Source organism: Lepisosteus platostomus, chromosome 17 (genome assembly GCF_059453375.1).
Source record: "Lepisosteus platostomus isolate fLepPlt1 chromosome 17, fLepPlt1.hap1, whole genome shotgun sequence".
NCBI classification, from domain to species: domain Eukaryota; kingdom Metazoa; phylum Chordata; class Actinopteri; order Semionotiformes; family Lepisosteidae; genus Lepisosteus; species Lepisosteus platostomus.
This window is the reverse complement of record NC_142627.1, coordinates 14,435,062-14,458,081: the sequence shown is the minus strand read 5'-3', so window position 1 is coordinate 14,458,081 and position 23,020 is coordinate 14,435,062. Positions and strand designations below refer to the sequence as shown.

At 35.6% G+C, this 23,020-nt stretch overlaps 2 long non-coding RNA genes across 9 annotated transcripts in view; one reads left to right on the top strand and one right to left on the bottom strand.

Annotated features, from left to right (window-relative positions):
• Window positions 1-23,020, top strand: part of LOC148646213 (uncharacterized) — a 460,577-nt gene that overhangs the window by 290,465 nt on the left and 147,092 nt on the right. The window lies entirely within an intron of this gene.
• LOC148646214 (uncharacterized) lies at window positions 10,436-15,292 on the bottom strand. Its single transcript, XR_015927992.1, has 2 exons — window positions 15,064-15,292; window positions 10,436-14,037 (listed from the first exon to the last, which is right to left on the bottom strand). It is a non-coding gene; the product is annotated as an uncharacterized LOC148646214 (long non-coding RNA).

Here is a 23,020-nt window from a genome sequence, read left to right as displayed (position 1 = left end):
GATCACATTTTGTTGAAAAAGCAAGTGGCATATTTAAAAACAAAACGGTTTTGCTGTAGTACTCTCAGCTCATATAGAAAGTAATAAATGACCCACTCTTCAACGAGAGCAGAAACACAGAACATGTTCAGTTCAAAGTCTTGAAATGACTCAGAAGCTTCAGTATGTATGTAGATGCATATTTTCACTTTGCAGGAATCTTTATGAATTAGACACTTTTTTCATACCTTAAAAGCACCTTTTGTACAGAGGCTTGACACAAAATGCAGTAAAATATATTCACGGCATGTTTCTGCATGTATCCAGAGTTGATGTGTTGACTAGTTTATTTCTGTTCATTGAATAGTTGCATTTATTTGTCAATAATAAGAACTCTGTGTTCTTTGTGTTCTGAACATTGTCGGATATACTGTGCACATACCAATTTATCTGCATAAGCAGTACTGGATCTGTCTTCTCAAAAGGCTGGCAGATTTTCTTTAAAGCAATCTGTTCTATCTATCACTTGATATGCTGCATTTATTATTTGCGTGATTATATGCAAAGCTGTTAATTAGTGTATTGTCTTGTTTGTTGTTATGTATTCTGCATTTTGACAGGTTTTAAAGATTGTGCTTCCACAGTTTGGAATCCTCATTTGAACACTTTTAATATGGGACTAGACAGAAAGAATAAAAACTTGTCTTTGAAATGTCGTTATTTTAGAGACCGTTTTCTCATCTTAAGATATTCAAAAACAAAAAGCAATTGAAGTTGTTGTTGTATTAATGATAATACAATTTCTGTAAAAAAGTCCATGTAAAATAAGAATTATTTTTGACACAGCATTTACCATGATCAGCCTAAAACACCTTCAATACAGATAAGCAAATGTGTTTAACAAAAACAATAAGCTTTCTTTTCAAAATTGAAAGTGTGATTGCTCTGAAATGTAAACTTCACAAAAGGCCGTATACCACATGAAAGTTGCAAAAATGATGTGAATAAGGCACCATACATTGAACACAATCCTGTTCTATACTGGTGCACCAGACATCACTGCTTAAAGTAGTTGCATGGAATTGTTGACTAACATTTTGTTCATAAAGTATACTGTATGTGTACATGCAGTACTGTAAATAGCCTTTAAAAACAAAAGTGTGGACCAACCATTCCAATAAAGTATTATGCCATTACTAATTACAAGTTTAAAATACCTGTTTTTTAATGATAATATTTTATCATTTTTATTATTTTTAATAGTAGTATTACATGCTACTATTACAGTAACTAATAACACTTTGGTTGGTATTACAGCAGACTATGTTTAAAATTGACACATTTAATAGTAGATGAACTTCAGGTTCAAAATTGTGCATCAGAGAGTTATTTTTAAACATCAAGATTAAAAATTATAATTGTCCAAGGCATGCCTTTGTAAGATCATAATTGATTAATTGATTATACGTTTTTTTTTACCTCTGAGGAACAATGCTTTAATAGCCTAAAATTAGTTTTTGGTCCTTGATGGGTTAAAACTCAAACAATTAGAATAGTAATGGGTTTAAAAGGGTCTAATTAACAAATAATAATTTTTAATAAAAAATCAATGTATAGTGAATTTGATAACTCATTATGTATTCATTAAGATATTTATTGAGGTTATTTCCATTCAGACATCTCATCCTTGGTTACTTTCTTTGATGTGTTTTTTTTTACTCTCAAGATGTATCTGTTAGACTTTGGGTCAAAGTGACATAACAAGGCTAATCATTTTTTTTAATTAATACTACTGTTTTTTGATCACCTGAAGGTTATGACATGTTTCATAATATAATCTTTGGCACTGTATAAAATAATTTAAGTAACTATGCAGATTGGGAAAGAAATCCACTTAATTAAAGAGTTCAAGTTTCTAAATCAATGCACACAACTAGACCATCCTTACCATAAATGTACTTAGGGGAACCAATATAATGGTTTAAATGCATCTCACTTTGGTAGTTCCAAATCATATATTAGGTGTGTAAAAAGTAATGACAAAATGTGCACAAACGGTATTTTATATACCCCTTTTCTGTGTGTTTTAACTCCCATTCGGGTAAATAATTGCAATAGATAAATACATGTTGAATTTAAAGGTGACATTTTTGGAGGGGAGAAAGCTGAAATATTTAAGTATTATTAATATATTTGTGTAATGTTAATATGTTATGAATATATTTATATTCAAAGCCTCCTTCTTTCAGCACTGACTCAAAAGTGTCTTAAGAGAATAAGTTCTTATCATACTAATTATAATTAAATATTGTAACTTCCAACATGCACAGTAGATGGAACAACATGCTGTAGAACTTCCTTTGTTTAGTCATTGCTTTAGGTTATTGAATCACATAATTAATTCAGTCATCATTCATATCATGTTAAATGTACTGCAGCATACATAATTAATAATATAATATATGTTTTAAATACTTCAATTATATATATTATAAGAAAATAATTCACCTTCAAGAAACCATTATGTAGCACAAATCATACCATTATGACAAGGTGTTGCAAAACCTTTTACTTGGGAAAACAGGATGCATTGCAGCCCAACCCTGGAAAGCGAAAAAGTTGCAAAGTGTCATGCTTTGGCCTTGTACAGTAGCTTACTCCGTCGAGCTATAAGTCTCATTCTCAAGTACAGCCATACTGAAATAATGCCTGAAAAGTTTAGATTGACCAAATGAATGAACGATGAACTATGCCAATCCTACCAATTCATTGTGATTCTCAAGAATCAGCATGATGTGGTTCTTTTTGGATTAATCAGTTTGTGTCAGATTTCACTGTTATTGTGTCATTTGTTATGCTGGAGAATATGGTGTTCTTAAACCAGATTTTGAAATACTTTAAAGATTTCAGCAGAAATGTTTTACTACTGTAAAAGCAAAGGTTATTTTTTCTTAAAACAATGATAAAACAAGGAGTCATATGTTACTTCAGCAGCAAACTATACTCCCTTTAATATAATATAATGCAATACAGTTTAATACAAAATGACAGAAGGTCATCATATTGCAACAAAATCAGATGTAATTAAGAATAAGAATAAAGACTTCTGCATCTCATCCCATGTATTTGGTTCAAACACATTCTATATTATACCTTGATACTGCCAATTACTGTACTGAACATGCAGAACATATAAGACAATTAAGAACCTCAATGTTTTTCAACCATTTTCAGTTTTTATACCAAACGCAGCTGTGTTAAGTAGGGCCACAATGTAGTTTACATACCATATGGCTGAAGGCTCACAGGGATAGTTCAGGCATTTCAACTCATGTCTCAGTGCAAGTGTTGTCTCAGTGATGTGCTTTGAAAAGAAAAAAAAGCTTCATCTACCTGAAACTGCAATGTAAGATCACCTTCAGTACTGCATCAATGAACCCTTAGCCATAGCATCACCAAAGGCAAATAAGGCCCTTCATTTACTTGCTTACATGGGGTGATGTCAGCTTAATTTGTGCTTAACCACAGTAGAAATGCATAAACACTGAAAAGCTACTCAGAAGGCTATAGACTGGGAAGAATTGACAGTTCATCCCCAAATCTAAACCACAAAGCTAGAACATGAAGCCAAATACTATTATTACTTATATTATAATAATATTCCTATAAACTAGCAAATTATGCTAGATCCCTCTATACATTTTATTGAAGCTATTGTGAAGACAATCTAAAGAATGTGATGCAAAAACAATAAAACAACAAAGCACATGCACATAGACAGATGAAGGGATTTTCAGTCCAAATTAAAAAATATACATATACAAAATTCCAAAATTAATGTATGTATAAATGTAAGTGTAAATATGTTCTTAGTGGCTTTAATAACATATCTCACTGAAGCTGGGGTGCCAAACATAACTGTAAATCTGTTTTATAAGCTTGATTCTGTTTGGAAAATTAATTGTAGAAAATGTTGATTGCTACTGATCTTTCACTGAAGACCATTTGAAAATGACAAAGATAAGTTTTCACAGATATTTTTTTATCGTCACTGCTTACAGTATTGCTGTCTAATCTGGCCCCCTTGAACCAATGATTGTGTCTCAGTATAGTCCTCTGTGCCAATCTTGGACTTTAAAAGCTTCTAATGAACCAGAAGTCTATGCCAGTAGATGAACATGATGCTTATGGCCAGATTAATCCCACGGGTGTTCAGTAGGCAAGGCTAGGTGCCATTATTGGCTAGGAAAGAGCAACAATGTCCTGATGCTTCATACAGGTATATTCTAAGTACAATTAAGTCCCACAAGCAGGTTCCTGATCAAGATATCAGTGTGATAGGTCCCTTTGTTAAATATAGAAATGCATGCTATACTTACTTGACAAAGCAACATATATTGTATATCCTGCCCCACACAACTGTACTGTACTTCCTTTACCTCATCTAACTGGAAGGGGTATTAGCAATTAGCAATAGTATGGCTTGAATGATGACGAACGATGATGCTCAAACAATCTTATATTAATTATACTGCAGCAGTCTATTTTTATTCCACCCACATGCACCCTCAGTCCAATCTTACTGTCGTGCCCCGAACTCTCCCTCACAAATGCTGTTACATTCCCAAACCCAGTGTTTCACAATCTCATTCCTACTGAACCCATCACATTCTCACGTACAACAGATTCCACAGATTCTCACTCCCAGACCAATTATCCAACCACGTCCCTCTCCCTTCAGTACTCAAAGTTCCCTCACTCACCAACCGATGGTCACCATTGAGAATCCTCCTTTAGAGTTCTCTGGTGGGCATCTTTTTTCGTCTTGTTGGATTTCCTTTTTTTTTTTGGACCTATCTTTTCCCTCTTTGAACTCGTCTCTCAGATCTCGCCTTTCGGACTGTCTTCTCGGTTTGTCTGGTTACCTGATCTATAGCTTCTCCTATCAACCTTGCTTCTGGATTACAATTTTTGATTGAGTGCCTCTGCATCCTGCAGAATTCATGGCTGGGCACTGGATCCTCTGAAACAATCTTCCAGTTCCTGACACTTACACATCTTTTAACTTTCATATTCTTATGATTTCAGTCTTTTCATTCCATAAAAGTCTTCCAAATCACCAGATCCAAAATAATGAATTGGTTGCTTAACTTCCCAAATGCTGTGGCCTCACACATCGAACAATATGTAGGCACACACCCTCATGTAATGACTGGGGCTTGCCCAAGGAAAAAAGTGGAAGAACATAATCACCATGCTGAGGTAAAACAAACAAATGACTTTAAAAGTTAAAAACACATAATTTAAGACATTTCAGCAATATGTCATATTTCAAGAAAATAAATGTACAGTAAATGAAGTCATTGAATGGGAAGCCATTTATTATTTATTGATAAAATTCTTTAAATTGCTCTAGGGAGGTTTTTTTTTTGGTTAGCTCCCCAAATGTCACAACCACCTTTTATTGGGTGGGAAACATCACAGCAGACCCTTGTTGGGTCAGAAACAATCACAAGTGACCTTTATTTCCTGCTTGTGCCTCATGGCTTAACATAATAACATCAAATCAGATTAGTCATCTCTCACTTGGTGTGAAAAATCATTTGGCACCTGACATTGCATGACTTAAGCATAAGCTTTATGTAATCTTTGGAACTTGAGTATATGTGTGCATGTTAAATAACCATGTGTCATTATTTCATATTTATGGGCAGAAAAAATATTTACAGTTGTCAGTTTGAGTCTTCAACTTCAATTGCGCAGATACAAATTTGTTATATTTTACTATCTTTCAAAATACATTTTATTCATCTTTAGGTTGCCAGTACCCTTTTGGTCTGATGCATATGTCTTTGCTGTATGTTTGACATTGCTTTAATGTTGTAATTAGTTTCCCTGCAAAATGGCTTTTCTTTTCATAATTTCATGACTTTTCACGTGGCCAGTTGCTTTGACTTATTTTCATTCCATTGACCCTATCTCCATTAGCTACTGCTGCAATGAAAAAAAAAGCAGTTTCATAAGAAGTAACAGGTGTTTACGTGTGTCTAATGGCACCCAGCCACAGAACTAGCCATTTTGGCAGGCTTTGCTGTTGTACCTCACATCTCATAATTGTTCTTCATTATGAGTCATAATTGATTTGCATGCTGTCGGAAGTGTTACTATATTTTCCTACCTGCTTAAGTCCAATGTGTTAGATTAGGGGTTAAATTGTTTGGGGGATTTGTTGTGGTGTTTCATAAGAAAAGAATATCATCAAAAATCAGTTGTTAAGCTGCGTTGTTAATATCTTTGCTCTGCCTGATATTCTGTCCGTTTTTAAAGGCAAATCAGAATCATAGTTAGAATCTCTTCCTATCTGTGATCCCAATGTCTGAGGCAGTGTCTTCTCACCATGCTGTTTAAGAGTTAAAGTTACTGGTTACAAAGCATTTTGTTGCAGACAAGAACTTGCATAGAAATAGATGCATATATTAAAAACAATTTCATCTATGTAGAAATATCACCTGTCAGCATTTTTCTTATTATTTTTTTAAACAGGAGGTCATATTTTATAGACACTTTAGATGTTCTGTTACAGGCTGTCCATGTTTTGTCCAGACAGCCCATGTCACTGTCTCAACACGAATCTAGGTCAAGGCGAATAGAAGAGATGGAAAAACCTAGCAGCATATCTGGAAGGCAAATGAGCTGATGGAATTATTGAAATTTGCTTTGCTGAAGAAAGAAGGAGCAGTCAGTGGTCATTATAACAATAGAAATGCTGATTAGTAGCCAGAATGAAGAGATAGTAAAGTAAAATGGCTTGTAAATTAATAAAAAGCAATGATTATTTGACAACTGCATATCTCTACATATAATATACAGTATAAACCTATTTTTAATTAAAAATGCTGAATACATTATTGCAGCAACATTTTTAAATGTCCTGAATGTTTTAGGGAAGACAATTATGTCAAGCAAAAAAAGGGTGGACTAATTCCATAATAATTTATACTTCCTGTATATATGAGTCTGATGAGCATATACAGTATACATGCTGTCCTTTTACAACGGAGTGGCACGCAATTTTTTGTCTGCCTCGCATCCAGATGTCACTGCAGAGTCACATTTTCTCTTTGTCATTAAGACAGCAGGGTAGGGAATAAGTCGACCTCTTTTAAACATAGACAGTGTCATGACAACGTGCAGAGTCCGACTTACTCAAATATAGTGAATTTGCATAAACTTCTTTTTACTTTTGCATTTGTGAAGGGAATCAACAAGACATTCTCCAACAGTCTGGGAGTGCTAAAATGCAGAATAAGCCCAGATGCTTACATGTATGTCTATTTGCTCTGGAGCCTTGTGTGCGCTGTACTGTACATCGCTTAATAAGAATAGATGATTGTTACTTAGGTGAGCAGATCTAGATAACCAAACTGATGTCGATATGCAGACAACCATTTATACAACTCCTGTCTTCAAAACCTGAAATAATCAACCTAATTTTTATTGCAATATTTTCCATTTCAGTGTTAAAGACTAGGGAGGCACAGTGGCGCAGTGGTTAGCATTGGTGTCTCACAGTGCTGGGGACCTAGGTTCAGTTCCCGGGCTGCTGCAGTATCTATATTTCCTCTCACAGTCCAAAGACATACTGGTAGGTTAGTTGGCCCCAGGGAAAATTGGTCTGCTGTGAATGTGTGTGTTTGTATCCTGCAATTGATTGGTGTCCCATCCAGGGTGTATCCTGCCATGTGCCCATTGCTTGCTGGGATAGACTCCAGCTCCTCCATGACCCTGTATTTGATAAAGTGATTAGAAAATGGATGGATGTTAAAGTAAAAACAAAGTATTTCTTTGTAGTCCTTTCTCACCAAAATGTCTGTGTTATAGAACTAAAAGGCTGAAATCCTCATTTTAAAACATTATTAATTTGTACTAGTGCTGTACCATTTCTCCAGTTATTCAGTTACTGCGAAGTGAAAATCCATAATCTTCCATATTTACGGCATTAAATTGAATAGATTATTGACATTATTTACTGATAAATTAACAGTTTATTATCGCTTTTGTTCTCACGTAGCTAATTTCTTATGTAATTTGTTTTACCATAAGCACCTTAGAGTGACATCTGCAGGAAAAATCAGTAAACGAGAACGTACTATATTCTACCTGTTAGATTAATGGAACTAGTTTTACATTTTTATATTAATATGAGGTACATATTTTCACTTCTTTATATTTAAATATGTCATAGTGTAGATTTGTCATATATTGATATACAGGCTTTGTTGTTGAATATTAGTAAGTATTTTGAAATGAAATTAAAAACACCTTACCTTTTACATTAAAAGGATGAGTCAATCAGGTTATATTAATCATCTCAATAAGATGAGAACAAAATTCTTATTAATTGAATTTCATTTTAAAAAAGAAGACATCTACGATGTACTATAAATGAACTGTGAAAATATTTCAAATTCTCTTTAGTCTGTTTTTATTGCCAAAATAATTGTTTTAAGTTAAAGAAAAAACTAGCTTTACACAGAAGAAAATGGTGCTGATACATTGTTTTGAAAGAATTAACATTTTTCTTTTTTCCAAAACTATATAAGACAAAGAATGGATGCTTTAGTTACCATGTGTCTCCTTTATTTTCACTGTCATCACCCTCACTGATATTTAATATCTGCTTCATAGAGGGTGAGATATCACAGATGTTTATAAAATAATATTGGGCCGTTGACACACCAGAATGTTCTGGCACTCTAGATCTGTTTAGTTTCAATGTGAGATGCAATGAAGAGGTTACTGTATAATCCAGAGGGCTTTGAACCAATTCAGCCGTGCTCTTTCTTGAACACAACCAGGGCCGGTTTGTGCAGAAAACGCAAATTAGCAAAGAACAGTTGTGATTCATAAGCCAACCTACATTTGTGTAAATTTTAAGTATCATTAAAATATCCCCCATGTGGGAAGCATGTTCTTTAGTCAAAGCATACAATATATGTGAAATGCACAGATGTGACTTTTACAAACTCATATTAAAATGTCGCTTTTTATACATTTGTGTATATCTTGTTTACACACACGCTAAAAAGTGTTATGAGGTCAGTGCTGTTAACTTCTACTTCCCAACAGTAACCAGCTGTTTTTAGTTATGAGCAGATATTTTTCATCTGGCTTCGCCTTTAGCCTGTTATCGATGGGGCTGCAAATGTGTGCCAAATACAGATTATTCTTAAATTCATTTCAGGTATTACTCATCATTATCAAGGAGTAGTAGTAGGTACTCAAGGTCTCAAGAATAATGTAAGAATCTCTTTCTTTGTCACCTATGATAAATCTTTTTCTTTCCCTTTGACACCAGTCAGGTAAAACGTTTTATAATAATTTATTGATGTTATTAATTTCATATTTCTCTTATTATGTGTGCAGGAAGAAAGCACAGGAAACTGTCTCATCCAAATATATTATTTAGTTTAAGGGTTTTAGTTACTTAAGTAATAGTACTAGATATGTTTTTTTTCAAAGACGTATCTGTTTTCCCACCATTTGTTAGGATTTTTAAATAGCATTTCTCGTGATTCAGTTACACAAAACTTTTGATTGTTCATTATCATTTGTTTACTTATTTTGCATAACATTTTTATGATTATAGGAAAAATAATACATTAATCCTTTCACCAATTAACATTTTAGGTCACAGGAATTTAGGATAAAAAGATGTCAAAAGATGTAGAACAGAGAAAATAGTGATGACCAGACAGCGCAGTTGTCGTCTTTGTGACCAATAGAATGAAAAATTAGATTGGTAGATCTCACCAACAAAATAGGACTAACAAGTGTTACAAGCAATACTGAGAAATGCTAGCACCCTAAATTAACAGCGATGCACAATACTTTACTTCTGATACATATTAAAGTTAACTTAAACTGGTGGAGCTGTACTCAAACCATTATAGTCTACAGTGCTCATGTCAGTTATTTTTAGGTCAAAACAAATTCGTCCTCCTGTGCAAATAAAAAAAATGCATCCAAGGCTAACTGTCACGAAGTGTTGATTTAATTTTACAGTAATTATTATTTTAAAGCTTTCATCTTTATCAGTGGGAGATTGCTTTAGCTGACAGAACATATTGTATCTATACACAATATGTTGTGCGTCACACTGTCATAAATAGTGTGTGTTTAAAATTCCATGTTACATATTTTTAAAGTAATATTTTAAATTAATAGACATGTTTAGGAAGTGTTTTGCATGTTAGGAGACCGCTGAAGATGATATGACCAAACAAACACTCTTGAAGGAAAAGGATGAGGTGCTATACTTTCAACAGCAATGAATGCAAACTCTTATTAAGCATGCAAGCTACACATTAACATGTGTGCTGGGTCACTGTCCTTTTAAATTTTCTTTACAGTAGCAGAAATTTCTGAATTATTCATAACACATACCCACAAGAAATCCTGTGACATAGTTTATTTTTAATTGTGGTTCATGGTTTACATGTTTATTTTTTTGTTCATTTGTATCACCCACTGTTTAGGATACATAGATAAATCAGACCATGTTAGCATTACCATTTCTTTTAAATGTGCTGTTTTATACAGAAATATAAGAAGTCGTGCAAGCTGTTAAAATGTCTGTTGGTACTGCCAGTGGTCTGGTTTTGTATTTTAATCTCTTTCAGGGTCGTTAGTCTAAAAATGCAGCATGCTTTACTTCAGGATTTACTAGGCTTAGATATGGCACTGGTTCATTTCCGCCAGCTGAGTAGTAGGGAGAGATGGCAATGGGATACCTGTATGTCACAGTTCCTCTTGAAGGAAATGTTAAATATTTGTGATAGTTATTCCCTGCACTGCCTGTGTGCATTAAGGTGAGGGTAAACTACATTTTTATGGTTGTCATAACATCATATTCTTTCCTTCGTTTTCTTGGAGCGCAAGGTATATTGTATAAGGAGATATACAACCTGATAAATGCCGCTCTCCTATTGCATGTGCTCTCCAGCCCAGATAGAGTTTCTGTTATCTAGTATAGCAGCCCAGTGCAATTACTACCTCTGTGGTATGAGGGCTGCTTCCTGCTGCTGCCTCAGACAACTGAAGAAGCTGGTGCCAGTGACCCTTGGCTGTGTGGCCACTGCCAATGGGGCTGCCCCCCCTACTTCTTCTCCTCCTCCTCCTTGCCCCTCCCTCCCCCGTGTTCCTTCCTTGCCTGTCATCAATCTTACTAAAATGACAGCAGACAGATGTTAGCCTTTGCAAAGATCAAATCCATGGCTTTAGGGCTGTTCACCAAGGAGCAGAGTAGTCAGCACAAGATGCGGGCATCAGGCACAGCCGCAGCAATCACCTCGCTGCTGCATTACCCTGCCTCCAATCACTTTGGCAGGCTTCTCAGTCCTCGCTGCACAGCTTCTGCCAATCCAGAAATCGATTTTGACAAACGGAGAGAGAGCAGGGGGTGAAAGGGTTGGGGGTCTAGTAAACCAAACCCAGTTCAGCTTATCAAACTCCCCTGAACTTTTCATGGAGTGCAATATTGATCTTCATGTGTGTGTGAGTTGGGGCTGTTTGGTCACAAACTCAGTCATCATATCAGCAGTGTTTCCCTTTTTTATTGCAATCTACTGTATTTATGTGATTTTCTAACTTTGTATTCATAGAAGGGGGCATTTGTTTGCATTGTACCCCATCTTAGGAGCATTTTGCTTTTGCTGTTTTAAGTGCAGTAACATCAAAAGTAAAATGAAAGAAATCAGTCTCATTAAAGCCTGTTGTATTCTATTGTTTCTGTTTTCTAAAAGAGTCCCAGTGTCATATAGCATGGTAATATGATGTTTACTGTAGCTTTTAAAACTACACCTGCCTTATATCACTGCTTGCTTAAGGTAAGGCTTTTGTATCTGCCCTGAATCAATTCCTTTTGATTACAAATTCTGTAAGAAGCTTTTGTTGCAGAATAAATAAACAATGACAGTTGTTATAGCCTGATTTTGAACAAGTGTGTAAAAAAGAATAATACTAAAGTTACAACTTATTGCTTTTGTTCCTTTTTTTTCATTTGTATGGAGTTTGCAATGATCCATGAATGCACTGAAATGCAGGCTGCACATTCTTGTGCAATGCTGTTTGTGGATCTCAGTTCAGGCAGACTAAATCTCAATCCTTTATGCCTGTGTGCTGCAGCCTATACCAGTAGGGGGTAGAGACCCCCCATTGTAGACTCTCTTAGTAATTATGGCACCTTTTCCATTTAAATCAATGAAAATACTACAGAAGAAAATGTGATCAGGCCAGCTCCTTGCAGTTCTAGACATTTCTTTGAATTCCTTTACTAATGATGAATTTAAGAGCTGAACCATTAAAATACTTTTTTTGCTCTGTTATTTAAAAAAAACTTGACATTTTAGTTTTAGTTAAATCAGAAAAAGGCAAAACATATGCAAAAGATGATATTCCCTATGCTGTGCTTATCTTGATAGACTGTTAGCTTGATCAATCTTAAAACATAAAAAATAGGTGAGTAAGGTAAAAGAAAACCTACTTATTTTTTCTTCACTTTCCATAATGTTTAACTGTAGTTATGTAATTTGTAATGGCAGTACTTCACTTGTGACATCTGTATGACAAAATAGGGATACTTTCACCTAAGCAAAGTAACTTTAATTTTTTTGCTGTTTTAACAGATGGCTTACACTACAAGACATCAAATTCATTTGTCAAATGACTAGCCATGATTGGCACCTGTCAAATAAGTATGCATAATACAGAGAGGCATTTAGCATGTGAAGCCAGCTGTAGGATATATTTCATTCCTAGTTATTCACGAATGTCTCAAAAATAAAATGTAGCAGAAAGAGACCAACTTTGTCATCTCTCTCACGACATGCAGAACTATCCAGTGATGTTCAATCAAGCTATGCAGACTTGTAAGCTCTTTCACTATTCCTTGCATTAAAGGATCCATTCAGGCGTATATCATGATTGAAAACGCAAAGTAAATGTGCACACACTTGTATGTGAAGGATCTATAAATATTCAGGAAATTGTTGCTAAGCACTCTGGAAACAGCAAGTGTCATTTTCTGTTATTTCTTCTAATTGGAATGATAAGAACACCACCTGTGCACTCGTGACCTCTCTGCAAAAAAACATCCTTTTCAGTTTAGGATACTTTTCACAACACGGACTGCAAGAGCATGAGGAATTGCTAAATAAGTAATCACTGACATAATACGTGACAACCTGCAGTACGTTCATTACAGTGTGGGGATTAATACATAAAATAAAATGCTGCCAGTGGATTTTTTTCATAAACCAGTAGAATTCAGTTTAAATTTTGTGATTTAGGATTGCACCATTATTAATATTCATTCTTAGTTTTGCTTGTACCAGATATACTGTAATATTACCCAGACCACCAGGAATAAGCAAAGGGGCAAGTATGGAAAACACTCTGCCTTTGTGGAAACCACTGCCTTTTCAAACTTTATGATGCCAAAAGGAAACATTAACAATTCAATTTATAAACACAATTAACCTGTGGTTAAACAACGATTTCCAGCCGCTGTATCTTAAAATTGCAACAATGATCAAACTGAATAACTGTACAAAACAATTAGGTGAGAAAGCACTACTAGGAGTTGGTTTACCAGTTCAGGTTCTGCTCTAATATTTGGAATAATAAATAATTTCAGCTAAGGTTGCATTTTATGACTGAAACAGAGAACATTCTCATAAAGTTTCAGATTCCATCCTTAAAATTGGTCATAATGTGCAAGCTACTGTTGTATTTTGGAAAATAATAAAAAATGATCAAAACACTTCTAGCTGATAAATATGCATGACAGTGCTGTGCAATAAATGCGACTGTGCCATGCACAAAATTGCCTCCTGATAAGAATCCTTTAAAATAGTGTAGTAAAGAAGGAACAAAAATGTTTTACTGTGGTCTGATTTTCAGCAGGGAAAAATATCTGTGGTTCTGTCTTCCAGCGTCAGATATTTGCTGGCAATACAATGCTTGATTTTTGGATTTTCTTCACCTCTCACAGCCTACCTAAAATGAAACATAAATAACAAAAAAGGAAATATGAGGTATTGCAAAACGGAACATCCCTGGCATGGATTATGTAGGAAGCCTCAACAGCAGTGAACACTCTTCCTTTTATATGAGATTTTAAACCACATTTAAAAGATATAGGGCTAGAAAACTGACAGACTTGGCCCATCGTCTGCACTTTTTTCTGTTTACTTATAAACGCATGCTTGCAAATTGTTCAGCAGTCGAAACAACAATGTTAAAACAGCAGATTTAACATTTTATTCTAACAGATTCCCTCTCTATCTACATCGAGGGATCCAACGCACAAAGTCATGCCTGATGTCTACGCAAGAGTCATCTTCCCACCCCCTCCGGCACACAAACGCTCAAGTATGTCCAGTATTTGTTTTCAAAATTTTGGCAACTATATGATAAGTTAATAAGAGGGAACCCGGAGCTGACTTGGTAGATAACTGCATTAAAGCACAGAGGCTTCAGTGAGCTGATCCAGTTTTTTGTCGTACCCCCCACCCCGCCTCCCCCTCCCCCTCCAGCCATTCTCTCCTCTCCACTGTTATATTTTCAAGTCCCAACAGGAGATGCGAGCTTGTGACAAGAGCGCTGCAAGTTTCCGAATCCTCATCTGGAGGTAGGGGGAGCAGTGAACCCTTTGGGTCGGAGGCGGGGGGAGGGGCAGAAGGACTGAACTTGAGCGATCACATGCTGGCAAAGGCCAGACTCAAAGAAGCAGGAGCTGACAGACAATGTCTGTGGGTGCGCTGGTAATGACTTCAGCTTTCCATTTCCCAGCAGATGTCACTACTAGGCAGCAGTGTTGTGTTGAGCTTTGATGAAAAAAAGGGATTAAACAAATATGGGAAAACTTTCCCTGTGTTGCAATAACATTAAATAAGAACAAGTTACATAGTGGATGTTTTAATATACTGTCCACTATTTCTACTACCCACATGTCATACTTTATAGCTCTTAACAGACTAATAATTTATATAAACAGTATATGTGTTATATAAAACAGCTTACCCCAGAAAGTTTTAGAGGTTCACTTGGATTTCTTTTGATGGCTGAGCCTAAAAGGGAATCCTGATCATCCAAGTTGTAAAAAGTCCTCAGATCACTTTTTAAATCCCTCTTGCTTTGATTTATTGTTTAAACAGTTTCTCAGATCCATGCGGAAGGCAGTGCCAGTTGTTCCCAGCCAAAGAGGCGGAGCCTGCAAACTTCAAATCATCTTAAAACAGATCTGCACAAAGAAAAGGACGAAAGCGGTAAAATCATACAAAAGAGAAGATAAAATTTACTGTTAATGTTTAGTTGGTGCAGCGATTAGGGGTTTTTTTTCCATTGATTTCACTTGCTTTTTTCAAGCCTTATTGACCTCAACAGACAAAGGCGGGATTGAGTGGGGGGGGGGGGCAAAAGATTTATTCACAAGGGAGTATACATTTAATATTGATTAAGTTTTCCAGTCAAGGTACTCAAATCAGACTGCCATGTTTTTTTTTTCTTTATCCCATAAGAAATATTCGGGCAAATAACACCTCCAACTCCTCTTTTGTTTACTGTTTCCTTTTGTTTCTATTCAGCTCTAATCCTTGCTTTGGCCAGGATGTCACAGTTTTCGAGCGGGGATTGTCATCTGTGGCCTGTCAGTCTTGCCGCCATTCAATGCATGACACTCCAGCTCTGTGTTAATTGCCCCTCTGCAGCACAGCTATCAGCCGGCCCTGTCTAAGATTTACTGATTGCAGACGTGACCTGAGTGACTGAGTGAGTCGCCTGGGGTCAGGGTGCTGTGGGGCCAAGTTCAAGGGCACAGACTGGTACAGAAGTATAAACAAGGGAATGGTATGTAAGCAATAAAGACATAAAGGTTAGGATCAGGGCTAGCTGTACAATAAACAGCAGTGATAACCCAGTTTGTTTATAGATAAAGAATTTACTGTAAAATCTCAACATGGAGGATCTAATGCTTAACCCTTTTTTTGCAGTAAAGCACAAAGTAATTAGTTTTTACTCTGGTGTTGTTTTCATGTTTAGTAATTTCAGCCAGAACATACAAAAAGTGCTATGCAGTTTGGACTTTGTCTTATTTATGTTTTCTTCCATTACTTCATATTGTACAGAAAATAATATACAATCTTTTATCTTCTGTAAACAGGTAAAGAAGAGTATATAGGGAATCAGATAGGTGGTGTAATATCTGAATGTATCACTTTCTGTATGTAGCAGATATATTGACTAAAACTTAATTGGATTTTAGTAGTATGTGGAAACAAAGAAGATAAAAAAGCATTTTTGTTTTTTGAAGAAAGTAAATCCAGGCACTACTGTTTCTCTTAAGTTCTCCTGTGAGATTTTCATCAGGTGTTTAGTATATTGTACCTATTGATCCAAATGGCTACATTTCTAAAGCAGAAAATGATCGTGTAGTGAAAGCTGAGCAGAGGTGCAATAAAATGCCCTCAAGTACATAAAGATGTAAAGATTAAAGACTCCCTGCTGATTCCTTTTAACTCTTTAATATCCACCAAGGAAGAGAAAAAATCATACCCTTTAACCGCAACAAAGTAAACATGTTCAGCATTTAGAAACTAACACGGAGACCTTAAGTGTTTCTTTGTAAACTCTCTGGCTTCCAGAACATGTTAGTAAATAAAATATGGATAGACCATATTTTTGGACCACCTTCAAAATGTAGGCAGACAAGCATGTAGAGAGAAGGATGGACACGGGTTTAAAAGCCCAAACAGGGGTTGTTGTGTATTACTTGACTGAATATTAGTATACCCAAAATATTCTGTATTGAGTCTTGGAGAACAAATCTTTAGTGTTCAAAATTCAGTCATTGCACCGTTTCATCTTAAATGCTCTGACCTGTGACCAGTACCCTTTATACTAACCATCCCTTATAAAAGGAAATTGTGATTAATAATAAATATATTCCACATTGGTTCTTTTTCCCATTAAGAGTTAATAAGTGGCCAGTATGTAAACTAATAATCTGTCAGGGTTCATTATGGGTTCCTCCAGTGCTATCAGCGGCTGTAGAGCTGCCCTCTGTTCCACATATGGAAAACTCATATCAAGATGGTTGCCATGCCAGCAGGGGGATTTGCATGTGTGTTATCTATTTAAATAAATTCTCATGGTTTATAACTACTATAATGCATCTTCCCCAGACCTAGCTCATTGCTAATTTATAGCCAGTCTAGTGTGTCTGAGGCTGATGATACCATCTGAAGCATGTTGTCTAGACGACATTGAACCCACTGTCCGTGGGGTAATTGTTTTATGCAAATGAATAAATCCAAGGGTGACATGTTCATCCAGCATCCATGTAATTTGATTGAGGTATGCTATGACTTATGCCAACTGATTCTTTTTTATCATTATCCTTGCACTGCTGTTAGGCTCAGTATTTCGCTTTTAGTAGAGGGCATTCTGTGTCTGGACGGAAAGGTCATGAAATGTTTTCTGACCTTTTTTAAAACAATCCTGCTGATCTTCTGTCATAGAGATACTAATTTACTTCATATTCCATCTCCATCTGCATATATGTCTGTATGTACATATATATTTATATGCATATATGTATATATATATAAATAGCTCAGTCACGTCAACACTGCGGCTGCTTAATGGCAACCCAAAGTATTGCATTAAAGTGCAGTAATGTCACCAAACTAATGCAATGAGCTGAGGTGTAACTGGGACTATGGCAGGAGAAAGCTTTCTTTCATTGAGCTTCTGAAGAGAGCAAAACATACCTCAACCTTTCTTCACAATTAAAGGAAAGAAAAAATATAAGTATATGTCACTACATTAAGGAATTTATAGATATAGAACTGTGCTATAACAGAACTAGCTGTAGATCTGGAAATAGGTTCTATAAATTTCATAAATATGCTGCTAAGTCAAAATGGCTATATACTTTTGTTATGGCGATTTCTGTCATTTAACACTGTATTGATGTCACTTCAAGAATCTTTTCATCTCAGGCAATAATTCTCGGATTACCGACGGTGCTGAATACAATAAAGCTCCAATTTGCATAAACTGCATTTGCTGCATTTGTCTGCAAACAACAAGGTGCGGGATAAAGACCTTCAGGAAGTATTTTTCGATAGCATCTCTTTGGTTGAAGATGTTATTAAATGTTAGTTAATTTTGTGCCAACAGTTAATGTTGTGGTGCAAAAAAAATGTTTATAATCTAACATTTATGGCTTGTAACAGATTTCCTTTGGCCCCAGTTTGGGCTGTAGATGCAGGATATACAATGGAGAAACAAAAATACTTGAGGTTACTGTGGTTTTTTTGTTTGAGAACCTTAACAGTCACAGGGCTTCACAGAACCTTTCCCTGGCCTTTCATAGTATCCTTTTCTTACATGCACATTTTTAATAATAATGGTTTCTTTAATTATAAGAACCAAGTGCATGCCACAGAATGGTAAACAATCATAAATCTTCCGAACAGCTAGAGACCAAGGGCACAGTTTTGTAAATGGATTTCAGAGCAGATGACCTGATGGCTAATCTTATGATCTGAACTGCACTGTGCAGCTCATAACACAAACAAACCCCCTTTTTACCACAGGGAGGATCATGCTGCATTCACATGACATGTCTAGTATTAGCATAGCAAATGTCCAGAGGTCCAGACTGACCCCTTCACCCCCTGTCTGGAGAACAGTCTTTTGTGTTGGCAACACAAAAAGACAGGGCCGCTGGATACATTGTTAAGAAACAGAGGCAGACAAGCAAGCCGTCCCTTTTCCAAATCTTATCTAAGAGTGCTATCTCTTTGTTTGTGCATAGGCGTTGTGCAGACATATTTGATTAAATCCGACTGCACCCCTTTTGTTGAAGGGGAGACTGAATGAGGTATGCAATAAAGAACTTGCTCCTGGGATATTTATAACCACTTTGTCGGCAGGGTATTGTGCGGGATTTCAGTGTCACAAGAATTCTTTCTTTTTTGCCTGAATTCCTGCTCTGTGGTACCAATAATCAGCTTGCTAAAAATTTTAATTTTTCCTAAAGGTGGTTTCAAAAAGCTTGCGAATGTGTAATGATAGAAGGAGCAGCTGTTGTGTGCTTGTTACACAGTGTCTACTGCACTGTTGTCTTATTTGAGAAACATGTAAGAAAATTCGGATATTTTGTTTGGAACAGATTCAAAATCCAGTCCCAGCAGCAGTTTGGTTTGTCTTATTGAAATGTAGCAGTCTGTTACGTCACCTTTATCACTCGTGCCAAAACATGGGTTGATTACCAACCCGGATTGTGTTAAAAGGAAGAGAAAAAACCATGTGATGTTAGATTATCAGTCTGTGGTTCCCTTATCTGTCTCGGTGAGTTTATTTTTCTGTTCATGAAGGTATTAAATTAAGGAATGAAAAGCACAATGTTCAGTCATGATTGTGAGAGTGAAACTAAGTATTAGGCAGACTGCATTTAACTTAACGTCAAAGCAAAAGGGGTCAAGCTATTACAATTTCAGCGTCCGTCTTATCTTTTTATATAATGTTTTTATTATAAATGGGTTATTATTTTACTTTACATGAAATGCCTAAGAAAATAATTTTAATTGAAAGGGAAAAATGGTCCAGTGTGACAAATTAGACGACAATGGCTCCAATTATGCTGTGAATTGATTTGTTCTTCCGCCTTATACTTCCCTACTGTCATTATAGAAAGTAATATATACATACTGTATGCATTTTACAACATACAGTACATGTACAGGTATGTCTTTGCAAGCCCTACTCATCTGGAAGTTGAGAAATGCTTATCTGATTATTATCCTCCTGTATATTGCTTAATAACCTTAAAAATGCAACATCAGATTAAAGATGAGTAAGCAGAAATTTATTCTGTAAATTTTGAAAAGCACAATTTCATTATTCCTAAGAATTTCTGACAAAAAGGTCAGACATTGTGTGATATTACTAAAGTGTTACATTCTAGCCAGTTACTCTGTATTTGATCCATACTTTGTGTGTCTACCGGAAGACCAAAGTTTGGAAATCATCAACACTCACATATCCACCTCATCCCTAGGTTAAGATTTTGTCTTTCAAAGTTCTAGTGCTTGAAGTCAATGCCAGTTTGACACAGAAAGTCTTAAATGAACTGGCCAGGAGGGAAAGAGATTCAATGTGTTGTAAAATTGCTACTACAAAAGTGGACAATTGGTATCAAGCTGATACTAGCATACAGTACCTTTGTTTGAGTTCATTCCCTTGGGCAAATACACAAACTCCTAATACTGTTGTTAATGATCTCCTTAACCTAACATATACACATACATTGACTTCAATGAGAGTTCAATGGTTTCTCCTGTATACATGTGGTCTACCATCAGACAATGAGATCTGAAAAGGCTGATCGAGAAGTGCCAGCTTCCATATCCACAGTGCTTTCATTCATTCTGCTATGCAAACCCTACAGGGTAAAAGGTACCCTTTCCTGGTCACCTGATGACTGTAATTGGGCTGAGATCTTCCAATGTGTCAGATTGCATTAGCAGCCATAGTTGTTATGTTTTGAACCCTCAGTTCTAAGATCCCTCAAGTTGGTCCTTTGCATCTGATGATCCTGTTTTGGATTATTATACTACTGGCTAGATAACAGGCAATCACAGGTACTCTTGTCAGCTGGCAGTGATGCTGAAGTCTAATGACATAGAGTGTGTTAATTCTTAATGCTTTGGAGACTCAACATTTTAATATCATCCAACATGCCTCTTTCCAGAGACACTGTCATTTAACATGCCATAATTTCTGCATCACCTGGCTGGACAGGGAGCATAAATTGGAGGAGTGGAACATCTCAAGATGCCTGCAGGTGCCTGGCAATTTGCTGTTGATGTCTGCCAAAAGCTAGTAGATAGCGGCCTGGCAACTATTCCAAACCTTATCCTGGCAGCCCTCTGCCAATTGTGCACTGCCATTGAAGAATTGCAGTTATCCGAACCTCAGATTAATTCAAACTTACAAGTATTTTAGTATTTGTCTGGCTGTATTACTAAAGGCTGTCCCTGCTGAACAGTTTTTGATTCCTTCCGTGTCACTGGCTTGACCAATAAGAACAGATGAACATACTGTATATTTAAGGAGCTATATAATTAATTGATTAAATTACACAAACAATGTGTTAATGTGTAACAAAATACAAACCATTAGCTACAAAGTGAATACAAAGATATCAAAGTGAATTTTGATTCTATTTGAAAATCTAAAATTCATTCACAAATTTGTCAAATTTAAAGTCACTATCAAAAAAGAACACATATATATATATATTTCTGTTTTTAAAGAATCTCCTTCTTGCCACTCCTTTTTCAACAGAAAAAAAATAGAGGAAACATTAAACACACATACAGTACCTCTACATTCTTGTCCATTTGCAATCAATACAGTTTGCATTTTAAGTAAAATGTAGAAAGAGAGTTTTGAAGATTTTAAGAGTTAAGCAAGAGCTGAATTCAGCTACTCTACACTACCTGTATTATTATTAACTATTACTTTTTGGGTGTTTTGAATGAAAAAGAAAGCCAGCTGCTATGTCTATCTCAAGAAAATATTGTCACTCCACAATGAGCAGGATTCTAGAGTAGAACCAATTTTTAGAATTAGTTTTTACTTTTAGTATTTAATATCCAGGTATACTGTATAAACTGTTTACTTTCATTTGCATATTGATTTGCAATTGGGTATTTGCAATTGGGTATTCATGAATCTATATTACTGTAATAATCTGGGATATCATTTGAAACTAAGTTTAATGTATGAAAGTAATAATTAGCTATAGATCCTCAACGTCCTTTATTGATTTCCACTTGTAATACTCTTGTGGGCTTTGTATTGGAATTTGTTACAGCAATATTCTAATTAATTTTAAAAGTGAGAGTAGAGAGGAAATTATATACAGTATATAGTATGTGCACAAGACAGAATCTTTACAGAAACACCCAGCTACTATACTGTACAGAAATATAATTACCTGCATCCATGCATGTTGATTCAGATATTTGGGAGATGGAGGTGCACAGTACATACAGTACACGTATCAACTTTACATTTAAAGTTGTGTCTGTGTGGGAACTCCTGGAACTGATGCAACTCTATGTTTTGCTCCACTGATTGCATTGCACTTGCTGAAAGCTTCAGACTCATTGATGTTGGTCTGAAAATAAAGGTATTTTTTTTCAGTACTGATTCAGTATTAAGTAAAATAGTCATCTTCCTCATTTGTTTTCTTAAAGTTATTTTCCTTTTCCTGCTAGTTTGCTATCACCATTAATACTAAAAGATTAGTTTTAAATCTGAATTGTGGCGTTAAATCTGAGAAGAGATCAGTGAAACTTTCATTCTAACATCCATAACATGACACAAAGCATGTACTATCAGTGGTGATGCTGTAGTCCACATATACAAATCAGTTTAATTTCCTTATTTTTCAGTACAGACTGGTGTTTCCACATTTACTGTCATCTGCTATGCTTTTTCCTTGATGATAACCTATTGTAAGATGTTCAGGGATTCAGGAACAGGAGGGCTCACTCTTACAGTTAATGTCTGCAATTATAAAAAATTGCTACAGATAAATAACATTCTTTTTGAGAAGTACATGCTGACCTGGCACTGACCTTTCTTTGGTCAGATGTGTGGACCAAGTTTTGGCTTACTCAGGATACTTTTCTTATACATAGAATTCAGGGACTGTTTAATATCATGCAAGATAACACATTAAGTATAGAACACATGAAAAGAATGAGGAGCAGGTGTTTTTTGGATACTTCACAATATACATTAGTGTTTTACTAAAAAATAAATGTATTTCAGATGTTGTTTTCCTGCATGGATATTGTTTGTTCCAGTAGTATAACATATAGTTTTTGTTTATTCTTTTATTTTACTCAAGTGGGAATGTGTCTGTGAAGGTTTTCATTTATCTTTTCTTTCCCACTTT